The sequence below is a fragment of the Sebastes umbrosus genome, chromosome 13 (assembly GCF_015220745.1).
Source record: "Sebastes umbrosus isolate fSebUmb1 chromosome 13, fSebUmb1.pri, whole genome shotgun sequence".
In the NCBI taxonomy this organism is placed as follows: Eukaryota; Metazoa; Chordata; class Actinopteri; order Perciformes; family Sebastidae; genus Sebastes; species Sebastes umbrosus.
This window is the reverse complement of record NC_051281.1, coordinates 20251743-20272671: the sequence shown is the minus strand read 5'-3', so window position 1 is coordinate 20272671 and position 20929 is coordinate 20251743. Positions and strand designations below refer to the sequence as shown.

The window sequence follows — 20929 nt, the reverse complement described above, 5'->3', positions numbered from 1 at the left end:
ACACCAACACATAAAGAATTACTACGATGTGCTTTCCTCTGGAATCATCTGAATGTTACTGTGACATTGGAGCGCACACAGCGATAAAAATGGATTAAAATTTGGATGTTAAATGTTATTATCTTCCCTCAGAAAACTTCTATTTTGCATTCACTAGGGAGGTGATCTAATGATCAGTGGTATTTTATTACAGTAAATACTTTTATAGCCATTTATTTTATGGACTGGGTGGGAGAACATGGACATTTTGGGGATTTGTTCCTTTACTAAAGGTTAATTACCATCTTCTCCCCTTCTGATGATGCCTCAGTATAAAATCCAGCTCATCTAAATTAGTTTTAGTAAGAAGTCCCTGTCTTAATAGCTTAATAAGTTGCTTCTAGTTGTTTTTCTCGTGTTCCCATTCACTAAGAGGGTGTTGCAGTCTCATCTGACCTCACTTATCCGGACTACAACTGGGCCCCTCTGTCTCTGGCTGCATTTATCTTACTAATTCTGTCTGCTGCAAAGTAAGGGCAGCTGTCATGGTGGCACTCTGGCAGCTAGAAACAAACCCCATGTCCCAGAATACAGATCCAGCAGATCTGGGGGCTGGTGGAAGATCGAGGCTGGTGGTGTGGCAGCTGGGGGCCAACTGTGCCCGACGGTCCCCACTTTGTAATGCTTTTATTATTTGGATACTCTGACAGCAAAGGCCTTTAGGTTTGTTTAAAGAGATGTTTTACTTTTGCTGTGTCACAAAAAGGGATCAGGTTTTGTTTCCAAGTGTGTCCCACTAAGTAGCACTAGTGTTTGAAATTACAAATTAGTTTGCTGATTTGAATAATTTCATTCAGCTTAGTTCAAAGATTCATAGTTTCGCAGTAATCATTCATACATTTTCTTTTTTTTCTAAGCGAACACATGTCAGTACGTGCATCAATAAGCGGTCGCATTACAAATCTTAACGCCATGATCGGTCGTTTTTTAGAGAAGACATTTCCAGATGTCACTGTAGGAAAAGCACAGGTTTAAATTATAAAATTGATGATTTCTAAATTCAGCTGCGTCAGTTTCAGGGTCCTGGTAGCCAAATCAAAAAAACGCTTCTGCCGTTTTGGACTGAAAGCAACTACCATATGCCAGTAAAACATCCGCCTAAAAAGTGTCGTACAAAAGTGAAAAAAAATTATTTCTATTTTATTGTCATATTCTACCGAAATGGCCTGTGTTGAACAATAAAATATTATAAATGAGTGAGATAAGGGTAAGAATATCATGGTAGAGTCAGAGTCAGAGTAGGGCGGGTCATGCCTTCGCCATCCTAGTATACAGACATTTTGGAGGGTGGGTGCTATGCTTCCGCAACAGCGGTGTCATTCATGACAGTGTTATTAGCTGTAACCGCCGTCTGCGAGCAGTACAGAGCAGTGGATGTGAGGTAGCCAGGGGGTCACGCTCACATGCACTAACATGCACTAAAATCATGCTCGACCGTCCCGGCTATGTCAACAAAACACGCAGAGGGGAGAGTGACTTCATTCTCTGCTCAGGTAGACATTACTCCTCTGTATCTTTACATAGCAAATTGTTGTTTGCTGCTCTATTAATGCTCTGGATATCATATAGAGCACCTTAAAACGGAGAGGTGTTTTGAAATAGGTGGAGGTGTTTTTAAAATAATTTATGGCAGGGTTGTTTTTTTAGACTGCATTAGTTTTAGCTAGGTGTATTGAATAACTGATAAGAGTATATGTTAACACATACAAATGATTTAATCAGTTAATTCAATCATGTCCCTGAGTGTTATGGTAGACATGACATGTCCTGATGGTAACTTTTTATTTGCCAATTGCAAATAGTCTTGTGTCCTCTGAAATGCATTTTTCACACTGCATGATAACAAAGCCACAACAAAAACCGCATATAAACACACATTTCATCATACACATTCTATGTGATTCACATTTCACAGCGCCGGGAGGCCACCGGATAGCAAGCATAGCACGGGAGCCAATGGTTCATCACGTACATCACCACTTCCAATCAGGTGGCCTTAAAGACGGGTGCCTTTCTGCCAAAATAAACATCCAATTTCATCAGCGTTGTAAGTATAGCTCTGCTCTCAGCAGTGAGCAGGGGGTTGACTTGGTGTGGCTGGTGAGAATTATGAGGGGCGTGGATCTAAAATGGAAGACATCCTGGCTATAGCAGTGGCAGAAAAAGTGTTGACAAGTGATACTTAGCCTTGATTAATAAGTCAAGCTCTCCTTGGGCTGAAGAGAGGAAGGGTATGAAAGACAAACCATTCCAATAATTTTTGCACTTTTAAAGCAGCTTTGAATTTAACCCTAACCCTGTACCGCAGTCCTAGACCACCAGATGTCTAGTAACTTAATGATTTCATGCCTCCGTGCCGTCGAGAGACGTCGCTGGAGGCATTATGCTTTCGAGTTGTCCGTCCGTCCCATACTTGTGAACACCTGTATATTTTTTCCAATTTGGCACAACCGTCCACTTGGACTCAAGGATGAACTGATTAGATTTTGGGACTCAAAGGTCAAAGGGACCTCACTGGGAACTCACGTCCATCCCATTCTTGTGAATGTGATTACTCAGGAATGCCTAGAGGTAATTTCTTCAAATTTGGCACAAGCGCCACTTGGACTCAAGGATGAACTGATTAGATTTTGTTTTTCACAAAACACATTTCTGGCCATATCTCAAGAATTCAGATGCTATTTATGACAGTTTCAAACAAATGTCTAACAGGATAAAACGATGAAGTGATGACATTTTGGACATGTAAACTGCAACTTAACGGGTTGGCAGAGGCATACAACCGCGAGGCGGCAATTCTAGTTATTTCATGTTTTGTTTTTGAAATTCAACCATGAAATGTAATACCAGCTCTACGTCTGGTAATGTAATGCGCCTCAGCTCTTTCTAATTATCCCTTAGTCAGCTGTGTTAAAAAGACAAGCTTGGGCGCCTGGGTTAGCTCAGTTGGTAGAGCGGGCGTCCATGTATTAAGGCTTGGTCCTGACCGCGGCGGCCCGGGTTCGAATCCGGCCTGTGGCCCTTTCCGCATCCACTCTCTCTCTCCCCCCTTTCAAGACTCTATCCACTGTCCTGTCAATAAAAAATGGAAAAAATGCCCCCAAAAAAATAACTTTAAAAAAAAAAAAAAAAAAAGACAAGCTTAACTTAAGTATAATAAGCATGTGCTTGTAATTCTTCGTCTAAATGCTTTCTAATCAGATTCATACATTAGAGTATGAAAGTCATCGTTGAATGAGAGTGGGGATTCGGTTGGTTATTTTAATATCCTGACACTATAATAATGACCCGGTAAAGGTTGGTATGTGTGAAGTGCACAAATGATGATGGAGACAGTATTGGTTCTTCTCCCTCAGGGATGCTCTGCCCCCTTGTGATAGAAGAGCCAAATCTCTGTGCAAGAAACTGTTTGTTTTTCATTTATATGATTTTGCTCACATTTTACATCAGAAATAAAAGTATTGTTTTGCCCTCTGGCCTGCCATTTTCATTTTCACATCCCAAAACCTCAGATGAGTATAAAGAAACATCAACTCCCCTTTCCAGTGTAGGAATAAAGATTCGACACATGGAGGCGCTGTGGAACAAGGAACAAGTATATGAAGCTGCATCAGTGTACCTGACATAACTGATCTGTTAAAGGGATCAATATTGCACATGAGAAATGTGTAAGTATAATGGAGTTTGTGGTGGTTTTGAGAGCTGTATTTTATGAGCTGAATCCAGTTTGTTTAGATTCATTTTTACAGGTGTGTAGTTGGTGAGTAGGCTGGCATATACTGTAACTGTAGGTCAGGTGACAAGGATATGATGTACCCCTCTGGTTTACAGGTTAGATGTATTCGTTGTCTGTATTTCAAGTTAACTTTTTTGTCATGATCAACAATGGGAAATGAGTCAATAATAACCCAAAGATGTTTTTTTGAGAAGCCACTTTCCACTGAATTTGTTATTTAACGTATTTGATTTGATGGATAAGACACCATGATAAAAGCTGACTTGGAACAAAATTATAAAATAAAATAATACAAAAAATAAATAAAAATAAACCTCATTAAAGGAACAATATGTTGCATTGGCAGCTAGAGTTTTAGAATGGGTAACAGCAGTCCAAATTCAAAACATTGGAGCCGTGGCCCGTCCACTCCTCCGGTGTGACTGATAGCAGTTAGCGTGTGTTAGCATCACGGCGTTAGCCTCTGACCAGCAGAAGGAGTCGGAATCACTTCACCGGCTGTGTGTCTCAAATACACGCTGCCTTGATAACCCAGCTCTAATCTAATGTTAACGTTATCTCTGTTGATCCAGTTGGTTTGCTTGCTTCCATGGCTGCAGAAGGCTGTTTGTCTGCTGATTTGTTTCTTAAGTGGCAACTGGGTCGTACTCTTTCAAAAAGTAAGCACAACTACAAGCCAAGTATACCTTTCTGTAGGCCTATAAGGCAAGAATACTTAATCATACTTTTCTTAAGTATATCTCGATCAAAAGAATAAGTACAAGTAGGCCTATTAGCCAAGTATACTTACACTTTTCTGCATACTTGTCAGTATGAGCCATGTACACTTATGTATACTTTTGTTAAGTATACCTCTGATAAGTACATAAAAAGTAAACTTATAAAATAGTCTCTTATTTTAAGTTTAAAAGAAGTATACTACAGTAATAGCACACTTGAATAAACTTCTTTTTGGTAAGGGATATCATGGTCAGTTTAGGATTTATTACAGTAAATATATTACATATTGGTCCTTTAATACACACACACACACACACACACACACACACACACACACACACACACATTGTCTAAATTCTGGTCGTTTCTCACGTTCTGCCATTTCTCACTAACGTGTTGACATCTTTTTAGCATTTGAGTTTTTAAAGGGCTTTAACAATAATAACCTGAGATTTAAGATATTATTTCATTTTACATGATGCCAAAAACAAAACTCCAGTTTTAAATAAACTGGAACAAAAAAAAGAAACTTTGAGTCAACAGTCAGTCAACATAATGAGTTTTCTGTATGATGAAGATTGATCCTATCAGAAAATGTCAATCTTCTTTTATTACCAAAATAGGACTGACTAATTTTTACCAAGTTGTCACTGTGACGTATCTACAAGCTCAAGGTTTACTCATCCAGCACTCATCTTTGCAGGACACATGTAAAGCTCATCAATCACACCGCGATATTCTACAATCCAGTTTTCATGTCACTGACCAACATGAGAACAAAGGGGATTAAACCAGCTCTCATTCCACTCATGCTGAAGTAAATTTCTCTCTCATAATAAATCCTCAGCATTGTTAAATATCATGCTTATTAAACTTGTCTTCATTGCTCAACCTACTGTATACATTTCATTTGAACATTTCAAGGTTGACATTTTTCTTCATTCAAGTTACAAGTAGTGGGCAAGTATTGCATCCTTTTCATGCCTCTACACTGCTATCTGCAGAACAAAAAAAAACACTTCACCCACCACACAAGTCCCAGTTTGTGTACTTAATTTTTTTTTTTTTTTTACGTATTAGCTTTTATATAACCATACACTTTCATAGATATTACATATACACAGTGTATGGCGTATACAACAGATAGATAGATAGATAGATAGATAGATAGATAGATAGATAGTAACTTTATTGATCCCGAGGGAAATTCAAGTTTCCAGCATCACAGTTCCATAGTGCAAAACATGTTAGTAAAAAAGCAGTAAAAAAGTTAGTAGTGCAAAGTACAAACTACAAAAAAATATACCAGATATAAAAATACAAGGAGATGAAGAAAACTGTTAAAACTGAATATAGTGCAGGGTAACAGTTGTGATACACGACTATTAAAAAAGTGAATATAGGGCAGAAGAGACTGTTAAAAATGAGTATAGTGCATTATTATCTGTCCTGCATATATGTATTTTCTTCATGCTCCTAGTATAAAGTATGAGCTCATTGTAATCTATTCTAATTTTACTTCCCTTATCTGTACTACACGCTTATTTTTGTACTTAATTTTGCGGCTGTGACGCCTCTTTAATTTTCCTGTGTGGTCACAATAAAGTTGATCTCATTGTTATTTTATAATGTGGGCTGGAGTATCTAGTTGACTGTCATGTCAGATGATCAAAAAGTGTTGAAATAACACATGTATCTGAGTTTAAAGCTCATTTAGTGTCTGAATTAGTACATTTTACAATGTAATATTAATATGAATGAAAATGTTGGACCAAGATTAACGTATAAAAATTGTCCATTGTCATCAGCAAAGGGCGACATAGTCCCCCAGAGTTTGTCCCTTCTCCTCTTGCGTTGTCCTGTACCAGTCCCGGCGTTGGTGACGTCACCAATCGAACCGGCGATCAAGCTTACCGCAAACAGCCCGATCACACCGGAAATCAAGTGATGTTCCTTCAAAATGAAAGTTTCATTTCTCTTCAATAACTGTTGACTGAACAAAATGTATATAAATAATAATAAAAACAAAATAGTAGATGATAAGTAAGTAAAGACCTTAAGCAAAATAATCAGCAGTCATTGCAGCTTTAGTGCTAAATGGGTTTTTAAATAGGCTACTGCTCACTTTCTTTATGGAAAATAGAAAAAGGTATTTTTGTTTGTGAATTTACATTCATCTAGGAGATGAAACTAAAATAATAGACTGATTTAGTATACTTGTTTTTCTTTTTTTTCCTGTTGAGAACCTAATATGAATATTCATAAAAACAGTTCTTTATTAATGAAATATGATACGTTGATATGGATTAACCAACAGTATTTGATATAGTTAATTTAGCTCCACATCGACTGAAACATTGAAATTCTGTTTGTTTTACTGTGTGAACGCATCTGTAATAATAATCCAATAATATAACACAGGGGTCATTCTCGCAGAACCAGTGACATCTGTTGAATCACTTCTTACCCTATCTTTTTAAAAAGCCTTTTATTAAATGTATGTTTATGTATTTTTTGTGGATATTTTATGAGATTTGGGGTATTTCATTCATTTTTATTCCCTGTACTTTTATTTGCTGGACTTTGACTGTGGTCCAGATTTGTTTTAATTTAGTTTGTGTCTTTTAATGTGCATTTGCACACACTACAAACTGCAGAATAGTTAGTAGCTCTGAGAATATCTAGTGAATGTACAGTGGACATTTGTGCAGAAATAACTGCTGCAGCTCCTCCAGACCAACAGAGGTTTTCCGTGTCTTGTGAAGTGACGGGGCTCCGCAGCGAGAAACTTTATCGTCTCCGACCGGGTGCCAGTGTCTCCTCTGTTCCCTCCGGCCGCGGTTGGGAGGCTGAGCAGGAAAAGCCAACACTAAGATCAGCAGGGATTCATGGAGAGACCTTCGTCTTCGTCTACTTTTGGTACCGTACATTTCTGCCGATAATGCTTCTGTAGTTTTACTCAAGCAACATTTTTTGATTCAGGAATGGAGTATATTCAGACCATGGCATTTCTAAAAATTTGTATAGCATCACTAGTCGCGAGTGAGGGGACGATGGAACGTGAGATTGGTCGGAGAATCGGAGCAGCAGGGGCGGTATTGCATTCGCTTTACCGCACCGTTGTGACGAAAAGAGAGCTGAGCCGGAAGGCAAAGCTCTCGATCTACCGTTCAATCTTCGTTCCTACTCTCACCTATGGTCATGAGGGTTGGGTCATGACCGAAAGAACGAGGTCGCGGGTGCAAGCGGCCGAAATGGGTTTCCTCAGGAGGGTGGCTGGCGTCTCCCTTAGAGATAGGGTAAGAAGCTCAGTCATCCGTGAGGGACTCAGAGTAGAGTCCTTGCTCCTTTGCGTCGAAAGGAGCCAGTTGAGGTGGTTCGGGCATCTAGCACGGATGCCTCCTGGGCGCCTCCCTTGGGAGGTGTTCCAGGCACGACCAGCTGGGAGGAGACCACGGGGAAGACCCAGGACTAGGTGGAGAGATTATATCTCTACTCTGGCCTGGGAACGCCTCGGGATCCCCCAGTCAGAGCTGGTTAATGTGGCCCGGGAAAGGGAAGTTTGGGGTCCCCTGCTGGAGCTGTTGCCCCCGCGACCCGATCCCGGATAAGCGGTTGAAGATGGATGGATGGATGGATGTATAGCATCCTTATAATAGTTACTGTACCCAAAATTCTGTTTTATTTTGAAAAATCCTGAGCGGACGTGCATTGTTACATCCGGGCTAGCTTCACAGTAGTGGTTGAGGTGGAGGCAGTCAGTCAGCCTGCGACAGAACAACAAACGAGGACAGGTCGAGCAGCACACACAGTCGGTCCATGTTTTAAAAGAAAAAGAAACAGTGAAACCCAAAGGAGATGTGGATTTAAACGTTATTCTGTCGTTTTGAACGCGGGCTTAGTTACTTCTAGTTTGGTTGTCATAGTGGCGGAGTGTGTGTCCGTTGTCTCTGGAGTGAGCACTAAGGTAAGAAGAAGCCTCTAACCGCAGTCACTCTACTGGGGGAGTTGGTGCTACTTTGCTCACTCAAGAGCTCTTTAAACGCGTCTTTTTGTTGTGTTTTCTCGCGAAAATTTACATCACAAACAGTCGTAAAAGTTGGGACAAAAACACGGCAGCTTACTCGACTCTACTTTATAGGTTTGACGCTTTGTCTTTGTCCACAGTGTGTGGTTTAACTAGTCATTGTGCTTTGTGGTAGCATGTTGTGGTTATATAGCTCACTCTGAATGGCTTAATGTTTCATTCTTTCAACTGAAACAGGTAGTTTTAATGCACCCAGTTATCCATTTTTGCAATCTTTGAACGACTTGTTAAGAGGCCTACTATAGCAGACATCTGTTTTGTTTGACTTATTTCCTACATTTTTTTATTTACTTATTTTAAAAAACAAATGTGCTCATTTGTTCATCACTTTGAGTGCATGGTGTGTGTGTCAGCTTATTGTTTAAAAACGCATTTGCTTTACACAATGAACCACATTTGCCATAACACCACACAGATTGGCGACTGTTGCCACATGCAGAGCTTGTCAATGTGTCTAGTGGCTCTTCATGGTAACTACACCATGTATGTATCCTTCACCAGCAATCCCAGTACACCAGGATGGGTTGTCTTTCTTGCTTATCTGGAGTAGTTGCTCATTAAATATCCATACATTTTATTTTTCCTGAAAACACCAGGATAATTCAGTGGTGGCAATGTAATGATTCAGGTTACTTTAAGGTACAGGCAGCAGGTTTGAGTGAACTTTCATGGCACACCCATTGTGCAGACACACCCTCTGTTTTAGGCCACCATATTATCACAGAGTCTGAGGACAAGGTTCACTCAGACATGGCAGGTATGTGGAAGGCAGGTGCGATAATAGACTGCTCGGCCTGTATGACAGAAACTTCCTATGTTGCATCACGAGTTAAGAAGTCTCGACGTCAATGAAATGTGATTGGAAATGCTTTGCAAATTTCACATTTTCAGCATTTTTGAAACCAAAACTCTTTAAGAGTTACTAGGCTACTCACCAGATTGAGCTATTTGTACTTTATTTGAGTATTTCTATTTTATTGCTACTTTTATACTTCCCCTCCTCTACATTTCAGAGGGAAATATTGTACTTTTTACCCCACAACATTTATCTGAAAGCTTAAGTTACTTTGCAAATGATCAGAATCCCCTTTATTGCCCAAGTATGTGTGTATAGGCCTACACATACAAGGAATTTTACCTGGGTTTTTTTTTGCATTCCTCTCAAAGTGTACAGAAATACTCTTAACCGCTATAGGAACAAGTACAACAAAGCAGGGCGAATAAGGTAAAGAATAGACAGGACTACACAAGTATGTGGTAGGGATGCACCGATCTGACTTTTTCAGTCCCGATTGCGATACCAGGGTTTTGGGTATCGGCCAATACTGAGTACTGATCTGATACCAGTGATTAGTCAATAAGTTGTATGTCTCACTGTGTTGAAGTGTCTGGGATCATTATGTGTAAGGCAACATCAGGCTTGACTTAAACATTGCTTTCCTAACTTCGTAAAACAAAATGTAACAAATACATTGATATACATTTACTGAATTGCTATTTATTATTAAAATAACAAATCGTAGACCAGCAAGTTGTTAAAAATCTTCACAATTAACAGGAATTACAATTCAAGTGTAAATATTTTTAATTCAGCAACAAATTGGTCAAAACTTATACAGGAATTAAAAATCCAGTATAGACTGTATATAGTATATAAACATAGAACTGAACTGAATAGATCGGCCCCATTGTCACGATACCCGATCCAGCTATTTGAGTCTGTTTCGGTGCATCCCTACTATGGAACGTACACAAGCAGCTACCATATTTCTATTTTCATCACAGACGAGCGTTATATTGATTTCATTATTTGGATTTGCCATTTATTGTGCAACCACTGAACAACTGTCCAGCGTCAGTAGGATGACTTTGCTAACTGCTTGTATAAGGAATGCCTTTTTTGTTAGGTGGAGGTGTGTTGCTTGGTGTGGCGAGGGTGTTGCTCACTTTCTCCGGTCCCAGAGTTTTGGTTGCCAATAGCTCTGGAGAGAGGTTTCACACTTGTGGCCACTTACGGCCATAATCTCTCTCGTGTCAAGACCCGCATCAGATAGTTTCTGAATCGTGGTGCTGCGGAGGATGACTGATTTAACTGTTTATCAGAGTGTCGGTCTGCGGGAAGAAAATGTTCTTGTGTCGGGTTGTTTTGGCGTACAGTGTTCTGTAGCAGAGGGGAGAAGTTTGAAATGGTTGTTTCCAGGGTGTGAAGGGTCTGCAGTGATGCTTCCAATGATTAGTACTTCTTCCACCACTTTCTGATGTGGTAGGTTTGATGTTGACATGATCAGTTGGCAGAATATTAATTCAGAACAATTATGATAGTTGATTTATCATTAAGGTCATAAATGTGGAAAAACAATTATCTGGTTCCAGCTTATAGTATTTGCTGGTTTTCTTACTTTTCTATGATAATAAGCTGAATATCTGTTTTGAGTGTTGGTCTGACTACTCTAACTGAGTATGAGTGTTGATCTGACTACTCTGACTGAGTATGAGTATGTCAACTTGGGCTTTGGGAATGTTTTTTGCGCTATTTTCTGACCTTTTTGTTTTACACCAAACAATTACATGATTAAGCGAGAAAGTAGTGAGTAGATTAATCAATAATGAAAATAATCATTGATTGCAGCCTTACCCTGTTCTGTTGTAATTATTCTGCCTCACAATAAGGTTCAGCCTTATGTAAGGTATTTGTCAAGAGGTCAAGACTCAGCACAAGTCTCATATAAGTTGAGTTGTCAAACATTTACTAGTTACTGCTTGTAAACATTGAGAGTCATGGAAGTCAAATACAGGTGAAGGCATGAATCATGTCCTGGGTCTTGAAATAAGATTTAACAAGAAAAGAGATTCTGAACAGATCCCCGCTCAAGGAGGCAACATTTGTTGATGGGTACAAAAGCACTTAATTACTTAAATGCTGCTATTAGGCTTAGGTGAGGCGGCATCTACTCTTGAAAGAACAGCTTGTAGGAAATCTTTTCAGTTTGATGTTTAAAAGTTGAAAGAAATGGGGATATGTTTAATGGTTTCTGATCTACATGTAAGCAGTTAAAAAGAGCTGAAACAATTAATCGATTAGGTGGGCAACAGAAGGATTATCAACTATGTGCTTTTGGACTGTCGGTTGGACAAATTGAGGTATTTTGAAATATCGCCTTAAGCTTTAGGAGTTTGTGATGGACATTTTTCATTTTTATTTTTGACATTTTACAGACCAAACGATTAGATGGAGAAATAAGTCAAGTCAAGTCAAATGCATTTCTATAGCACATTAAAAAAACATGAGCTGACCAGAGTGCTTTACAGACATAGGCAGAATAAAAGCTGGTCAACAGAGCAGACAACAAAATCACACATATCCACAGACAGATACCAAGATAAAATCCATGAGTAAAAGACGGTTATAATGAGCATTATAAAAGGCCAATTAGGAATCACAAAAAATCACACAAAAATAAGTGACTGAGATTGCTAATAACAGAAATACTCTTTATTTGCAACACTTCAACTTAACGTGTCATTAATACACAGCTTACAAATGTGTAAACTTCAAAGAATGAATTAAAGGTTTGTTGCAGACTGAAACTGCTCCCCTTTTCAAAATGAGATTGTTTAAAATCCACCTTCACTTAGCCTCACAGAGATCAAAACTAATGATGTATTCAGGTGACCTTAATCTATTAATAAAGTCCAAATTAGTGACAGTTAACCTCCAGGAAGTTGGTGTTAAATAGCAGCTGTAAACTCAGGCAAGTTCACTGTAGAGTGTTATGGTTTTTATTTCAAGACAAAGGCTAATGGAAAATTGGCAAACCACACTGCAGGTTAATGATAAATACATTGGCACTACTTAATTTCTCTACAGTAATGTGCGTAACCACCTACAAGTTGATGATTAACATCATATCCAGGCTGATAAAAAGAACAAACAGGTCAGGTGTTATTGCTTTAATTTCATTATTTACACCTTGCAGGGCCATTTTCTTTGGTGTATTAACTAATGACCACATGGAAACAAATTCCAGGTAAATAAAATGTAGTCTTATGATATTTCCCAATTCTCCAAGTTGCATCATTTAAAAAGGGACCTGCATGTGTTGGATTTTGGAAAGCTGAGGTGATGTGGTCTTAGAAAGTTCATCATGAGAGCGCTGGATTCGTTGTTGCATGGCAGCCTTGTCTACTCGTCATGATGTTTTGGTCTCAAAATACAGATTTTAAAGGAGGCCTCTTCTGAATTGGATACATGCATCTTTAACTAATGTTACCAGTCTGACTCGTATGTGTGGGCACATAAACCAGGCTTTGTTTGGTGTTACTTGTTTGTAGAAGTAAAGTATGAAAACTGAAGGTGACATTTAATCAACATTCATAATTTCATACACAGCCCTTAATTTGTGTAAATAAGATCTCTTTCTGTTTTTTGGTTTTGGGGTGATTTGCTTTTGACTGACATTCAACTGAATTTCTTCTCTTTAATTTGTTGGCCTCCTAAGTCAAACACGTAACACACATTTGTCATTTAAACCACATCTTAACAAATGAGATAATACGCCCATCCCTCTTTCCTCTTTATGTGATTGCACAGTTATGAGCTGAGACTAATTGCTCTGCTCGTCTCTCTCTCATCTGATGCCTAATGGGCCTAAAATGTCCTCACACGCTGTAAGTGATTAAATGTCAAGGAGTGCACACACAGTGTTTATTCATCTGGTGGAAAAATACGACATTATTAGCAAGAAATATTAAGCTTTCTTTTTATTTTTGTGGTTCAACTTTATGTGATGTGAACTTGCAGTGTCTTTTTTACTAAAATTTGAATGGGCTTATTACTGTATGCAGAAGGTACTATGAGTCTAGTATATGTGAACGGCACATGATGGAGTATAATAATTATGAATGTATTAGTCTGTGATAATTTAACAATAAAAAATTCATACTTTAATAATGTAATTGGTAGTTAAATAAGTTAAGATAGTAATTTCAAGACCAGGTGAAGTATTCGTCTTTTTATTTGAATGGGCACGTTGTGCATAAAACATTACATGTCCCCTATAAATTAAGAAGAAAATATCACTAATTTGTGAGGGAAATGTCTTTATTCTTTGATTTTTGGGTTGCTGGAAAAAATTAATAAATAATGCCTGACTGTGACTGATATATTTGACTTCAGGACATCTCTGACCACATACATGCTGAAAATCAAACATTTTTACTTTATTAATTTAGCAATTTTTCAAATTAAATGTCGCTACAAGTTTATCACTCAACTTTTTCCCATAGTCTAGTGTTAAAAAAGTTAGCAAAAATAAATCATAATATTGAATCGCAATACATATCGAATCGCACCCAAGTATCGTGATAGTATCGAATCGGGACATAGATGTATCGTCCTAGCCCTATTAATCATGTTTATGCCCTAAGCTGCATATTCTTTCATTTCTGTCTGGATGTCCCAAACAAAATAACTCTATATATGAGAAGCTGCCTCTCTGTCTGTGTTGATGACAAATAGTTTTCAGTTCCTTTGATTTGTTTTGTGAGTTACACTTTGAGTATCTCCAGTAGTCCTTCAGGAAGCTATAGTGCAGCAGGGAAAACCATGCAGGGAATAGAGATCAAAATTGGTCTTTTGGCTTTGTGGAAAGCATTACGTTTGCCTCCCTCAGGAAATCCTAATCTCTCTGAGAGGAGAAGGAATTAATAAGTGCAGGCACAGATGGGCGGTCAGGAGACACAGAGCGATGCTCATAAAGAGCATCATGTTGATAGCGAGATAAAGGTCACCCTATTGTCATTGTAATCGTCTGCAATCTGGGGAATGGGTAGTCATTAAACTGACAGCTCATACATTTATGACAGTGGACCCCCTTTCTATGACCTCATGATCTAGGAAGAGAAAGAGGATTTGTGCTACTATTAAGCAGAAGGTAGACAGTGACAGTTGAACAGTATTTGTGTCCTTTTTAGAGAAAAATAATATTTTTTTTGTGTTTGTTTTCAGAATTTTTATATATCTTCCTGGTATTATTGATAATTTCCTTCACACCACACCACTGCAGCGCAATAATGTATTTCTTAATTACGATTTTTAGCCACATGAGCAGCGTGGCTGTAGGGGTTGACATGTTGGTCGGTCCCCCACTTTGGTCCAGACTGCCTATTGGGGTGGATTGCTGTGAAATTTTGTAAATTCTCCTTACTTTTACCACCACCAGATCAAAGGTTGCACTTATTCTGTGAAATATCTCAACTTCTACGTGATGGATTGGCACAACATTTTGTAGAGATATTCATAGTTCCCCCATGTTGTATTCTAGTGACTTTGGTGATCCTTTGACTTTTCTGTTAGTGCCATCATGTGGTTCACATGTGACGTTGAGTGAAAATATCAACGAATATTGAATGGATTGTCATGATGAATTTGGTTAATACATTTATGTTCTCCTCAGGATTCATTGTATTGTGATCCCCTGACTTTTCATCAGCTGAGATTTTATCTAGCGCCATCAATCATCAGCTCAAAATGTTAACCTGTGCAATACTTTGGTTTATGACTAAATACCCGCTTAACTTCGGCATGTAAACCCTTTAATTGTGAGCATGTTGGCATGCTCATTTAAGCAATGGACAGCTAGTGTGGATGTAGGCTCTTAGTATTGTTAAAATCTGTTTTTAAAACACAGTATTATCCGAACACGAGTATCTGTCCCTTTGTCTGCAATTCACACCTTAGTTTTTTCCATGACTTTATTTCCTGCTTCTTATCAGTAGTTTAGAGTTTCAGTTGGCTCTCCTGAGTGTTCCCTTTTGTTCCTTCGGTTTGTCTACTCTCTCCTCCTCGTCCTTCATCTCTATCATCACCTCTTTCATGTCATCTGCCACCCGGCTTGAGTTGCTAATTCATGCCCAACAACTGAACTAACAGCCTGTTTGCTCCAATGTCCTTGTGTCACCACTGGGCACCGGGCCTAATCCTACACTGGGACACTGAGGGGGAGACCGTGAAGGGAAGGAGTGGGAGTGAGGGAGGAAAGGAGTAAAGCTGGTTCTAGTACAGTGCTACTGTATCTCAGCCTTACACTCTGTCAGTCCACAAAGCCACAGTCGTGGACTTTGTAATCTGTGGATGTGTGCATGAGGATGACAAAGCCTGAGATGGCATGATGGTGAAGGATGATGTGATTATAAAAACAGAGGAAAACAGCAGTAGACTCCTGCAGAGAACTGTGAAGTTCGATCTCTAATGCTGGTAGTGTTTCTTCATTAATGGAATGATACAAAAGAGATTCGGAGAGCGGGGGACTGTAAACATCCTGAGGTCTTCAGGGAGATTACTTGGCAGATTGTAAATTTGATACGCGACCATAAATTCATAAACAGGCCGAGAACTGCTCGTTAAATTGTAATCGCGGGTCTACGGCTCCCCCACACTTTCCTTCAGCGTGTATGGGGTTCCTATTACATGGCAGAAAATTGGTACTTTGGGCCATGAAGACAGACGGAGCGAGGGGTGAAACCCAACACTTCTTAGCAGGAGAGTGTAAACTTTGTACAAAAGTTCAGGACCTTAGGTGCCACTACACAAACACTATGTGGACAAAAGATGCAGAAAATGTCTGAATCTACTGTTGAAATGATCACAGTAAAGATCCTCAGTAATGAGCTAACTGCAGAAGTCATTGTCAATACTTCTAGCTGACATTGCAATATTTTTTTTCTGCGATATATATATATATATATATATATCATAAATGATATGAAGAAATACAGGAATATTATATTATATTATATTATTAGGCTACATTTTAAAATTAAATGCATCAATCTCGTGCACTTTGAGAGCAAAATTAAGAGGCTAGATAAACAATGTTGTGCTCTTTTAAATAATTTAATCATAAATACATTGGTTGTATAGATATAAGAATGAGGACGACATGGCAAAAATAGTCAAACCCACAAAGCATGGTTAACGAGACGGGCTCTGTGTTTCTGAGTGGGTGGGTTGCCGACATCGCTACAGACCCCTCGCACTGAGAAGAGTCCACCCTGGTTGACTGTCACGCCGGGAGCCCCGTTCGTCCCCGCAGAGAGAGAGAGAGAGAGGCAACGCAGCGAGCATTAAGTCCATGGAGCTGGACAGCGATGAGGTCCGGGCAAGGGCTGCTGTAAGGCCCATGTTCAGACCTGGTATTAACATGCGTCCTCAGTGATCGGATCACAAGTGGACAGCTCTAAGTAAGCATTGAGTACACATTGGGATCGGTCCACTCAGACCACATTCAGAGGTGGTTTGGACCACATATGGCCACATTCTTTTAGCAGTGTGTATGCGAATGTGTCCTGGTCCACATTGAAGGACCGCAGGGTCTCACTGCGCTCCTCATAAGAATAGACAGACAGACGCGAGTGCTCGTCTGCCTCGCAGCAAAGGAAACGGCCTCTGTGATTTATTGTATTATTTACTACGTGTTTATTTACACACAGAGCGGGGAAGTGAGATCGGATCACAAGTTGTCACTCAAGACGCACATGAAGACGCATTCTAATGCCAGGTGTGAACTGACATACTTAAAGCTGTCCACTTGTGATACTATAACTGGTATGCAGCGCCATGGAGGAAATGCATCCGGTGAGAGCCAGCAAGCACCGGAGAGATGATCCTCCCACACCAAGCGGCCGTCTCTGAACCACCGAGTTGAATCCCCCAGGCATACACAGACCCCACGCTTTTTTTTTTTTAATTTATACGGTTCGTTATGATACTGTGGCGGGTCTACCTAGACTGTAGGTAATCAATGGGAAACACTGGCTTAGTCATGGAAAATGAGAATTGTGCGAGTTTTCCATTTGTATCAAAATCAAAATTGTAGCATGACGTGTTTGAGTTAATTTGCCGACATCGCATGTCCTGTGATGTGACTATTGCATGCGCACATCGCAATGTTGATGCTGAAACGATATATCGTGCAGCCCTACTGCTTAGCAAGTCTTTGTTAACAATGAAATTAAATATTAAAGAACATTATCTTGTTCAGATGGCTTGTATTGTCCAGTAATGCGTAAAAGTTGTGAAGAGAAGTCTGTAGCTCATCCATCATTGGAGTTTCTGTGACTCATAAAAAGAGTTAATCTATTGTTTGAGTTTGTTCCATCGTGTTGTTTTTAGCGGAGGCTTCGGCAGGCCCTTCATGCTCTAATTGATTTAATTAAGTGGACGTTTTCCCCTTTGGCTGTGCTGATGCACAAACGAGCAGTATGCAGACAAACATTGAGTTATCTCACCCAGAGCACAGGCTTTGCTTATCTGTATTTCACAGAATGATCCACGTTCCAAGTTCCCCTTAGAGCATCGCGGCCCACGTTACATTCATCCCTCTGAGGTTCAGCCTCATTAACAATCTCTCACCATTCCTGTGGACGCTTCGCTCTAGTAAACATTATGATTCATGTTTGGTAAGGGTTTTCCCTATTGAAAGCGTCCCTTGGAAGCGACGAAGAATCGTTCCACGCGCTGCTCACATTTTGTGATGGGCTGACATATATGCCGGTTTTCTTGATTTCTTCAAGGTTGTCACTTCAGTTATGATCATTTTAAAATGATTTCAGTTGAAGCAAACCATTTGCCCCTGCGAAAATTAGATAATTATACTTTTCCTTGATCTTATTATGAAAATGTTTTATTGCTACCATTGTCTTCTTCCCTTGTTTACTCCCAGTTTGGAGTGCCCAATTACCCATGCACAGTTAACTCCAATGTTTGCCTGGGGAAAGATGCATACAGACACGTGTCTCCTCCATGTCTCGTGTTTCCAGCTGTTCTTTTCACCTGCCAGCGATGAACTTCACCTAAAAGGAGTAAGCATGTCTGCGCTTCACGCCCCTAGTTCCCCCCTTAGTGCCCTAACGATCCAGTAGGATTTGCTAGGGCATCCCTCACTTTCACAGGTTGAAATGACTTAACATATCTGGCAGCAAGTTATATCAGTTGTATCTTATTAAAGTTAATTTAGTCAATCTGAATTTTTAATGTTGTCTGGTTAATGAGCTTAAGTTGGTGTCTGTTTTTGCAGTCCAACAAAACCAACAGCGTGATGAGTCGTCTCGATCGAAACAAAGTTGGTATTTGCGTCGCATCAGTTTCAGGGCTGCGCTTGTTATTTCAGTGTGTCAGGCAGACACATATTTAATCTTCAGCTGCTCATTTTAATTTTCAGATTGTAGCCACCGGGCAAGACTATACTATCGAACCCCAACTCTACATGCGCTCCCTTAAAATCCTTTTCAAATGAACAAATAGAGGTGGCTCTTTTTGTAGTGTTTATAGAGCGTCTGCGTAAGTGTAGCACCAGATAATGTTCCGCTATATGGTCAACACAGCAGTATTAGCACAGCAGTTTTAACAACAATGTAAACAATTTGGCAGTTTTGTAGCATCTTCATCTTTGAAGTGTGTAACAGAAGAAATACTTTTAAGAGGTCCAGTGACTCGATGATTGCATGATGAGCACACCTTCAACCAGACATGGATCAGTGAAATAAGCTTGTTTTGCAATTTGTTGGATTTAAAATAATGCACACTCTCAGCTCTCTGTGCAACAGGGTGTGAAAACCTCTGGGTTACAGGATCTATAAGCATGCACCGGATGGCCAGTTGCTTATCTTAAATTAAAAGTATTGTATTTTCCTCCTTATGACAATCCCTCGAGAGCAAACACATCGATGACTCATGTGACTCAAGCCTGCAGAGGGAATTAGGAATGTTTTTCAAACTAATTTCCACAAGATAATTGAGAAATCTCTGTGATTTAAGGAAAGTGCCCACACTACACACACAGAATAAGAAAGTGAGAGCCTCTGAAGGCGCATCAAAAGTGTGTGTGTGTGTGTGTGTGTGTGTGTGTTTGCTGGGACATGAGCTACGGGAGGGATTATATGGATGGTATTCAACTCTAGTGAAAACCTGCCACCATATCTGCTGATTCTACAATGCAGGAGCCAAACATTTTTGTCGGAATCACACAATGAGCAAGACGAGACAGCACAGAACAGCCAAGTGATAGTAGCTACATATCTGAATCTGAGACCTGACAACCGGTAGTGTGCAAGGGGACTGAATATTATTAGATGGTAATATCTAATCTGTTTCTGCTCTGTGTGCAGGACTAACTGTGTAAGGCCACGTTCAGACCGACATTAGCTCTGCAAGAAACAACCCAGCCCTCTCATTGATTTGAACGAGGTCACTCCATTGAACCAGCAGAGGTGTTAACACAGGTTCATCCAGCTGAAGAGTTTAACCTGGCTTTAACCTGTACGTGTAAGCGCACATTCCTGGTACATTACTTGGTAAAGTGAACTCCGTATTTTTACTGTTTACATGGTTCAGTACGTTTTTGATGCAATAGGGAAAACAAAGAAAAATGCAGAAAATAACTTTTTTTAATTTTAAAAATGACATTCTACAGTTGCTCATTGACCATAATTCTCAATTTAACAGTTAAAGTTTCAGTAGGCAGAACGTTTATGGCATCATTGGGCAAAAATTCCATAATAACCTTTCAGCATATTGTAAAAGTGTTCTGAGAAATAACTAGACTGCTGCACCTCTTCTTGGCTCTGTTTTCAGGCTTTAAAAAAATCTAGCGCGTGACGGGAGACTTTGGCCAATCACAGGTCATTTCAGAGAGAGCATTCCTATTGAGTGTTCCTATTGGCTGTGCTCCGGCTGGTGGGCGGTGCTTGGTATTTCCTCGACAAATCTCAACATGGTGGCCGGGTCACAAACTTTATCATTTTACAGCTAACCAGTACACTACAAGATGTTTCTGAAAACATTTGAGATGAGAAATAGGCATTACAGTAACAGAATATTGATTCATATTTGATCAGCGCTGCCTAGTTTAACCATTTGATCGGAGTTCGTGAATGATTGACAGCCGGCTCTAATAGACGGTAGCTGGATGGCAGACTCCAGATCAGCTCTGATTGGTTGTTTTCCTCCGGTCTGTGAAATATAGCAGATGCCGTTAGGAGCACCGGAGGACACGGAGGACACAGAGGACACAGAGACACATGATTTTTTTCAGATTACCTGTCTCATGCACTACTGTCAGGATATAGTGACCGTTTTATAAAAATAACTTTTTTTAATAATATTTGCTCCAATTTTGCCTACTGTTGCTTTAAGGCACTCAAATACTGACATATTGTCAATAAAAGATAAATAAATAACAAAAATAAATTACAGAAATGTCTGTATCAAAGTATTTCTGATTCTGTAATTCTCCATGATAAGACTCTGACCTGTTGATCATTCCTGAACTGAACTATAGCTTGTGCAC

At 39.5% G+C, this 20929-nt stretch overlaps 1 protein-coding gene across 5 annotated transcripts in view; it reads left to right on the top strand.

Annotated features, from left to right (window-relative positions):
* Nucleotides 1–8224: 8224 nt before the first annotated feature.
* The window catches only part of LOC119500335 (cytoplasmic protein NCK2-like), a 39667-nt gene continuing 26962 nt past the window's right edge, over nt 8225–20929 (top strand). For 2 of the 5 annotated variants that reach the window (XR_005209606.1, XM_037790024.1), the window contains exon 1: nt 8225–8462. The gene's annotated coding sequence lies outside the window, so the exon portion shown is untranslated. The remainder of the gene's footprint in view (nt 8463–20929) is intronic. The other 3 variants (XR_005209605.1, XM_037790022.1, XM_037790023.1) reach the window with 2 other exon arrangements.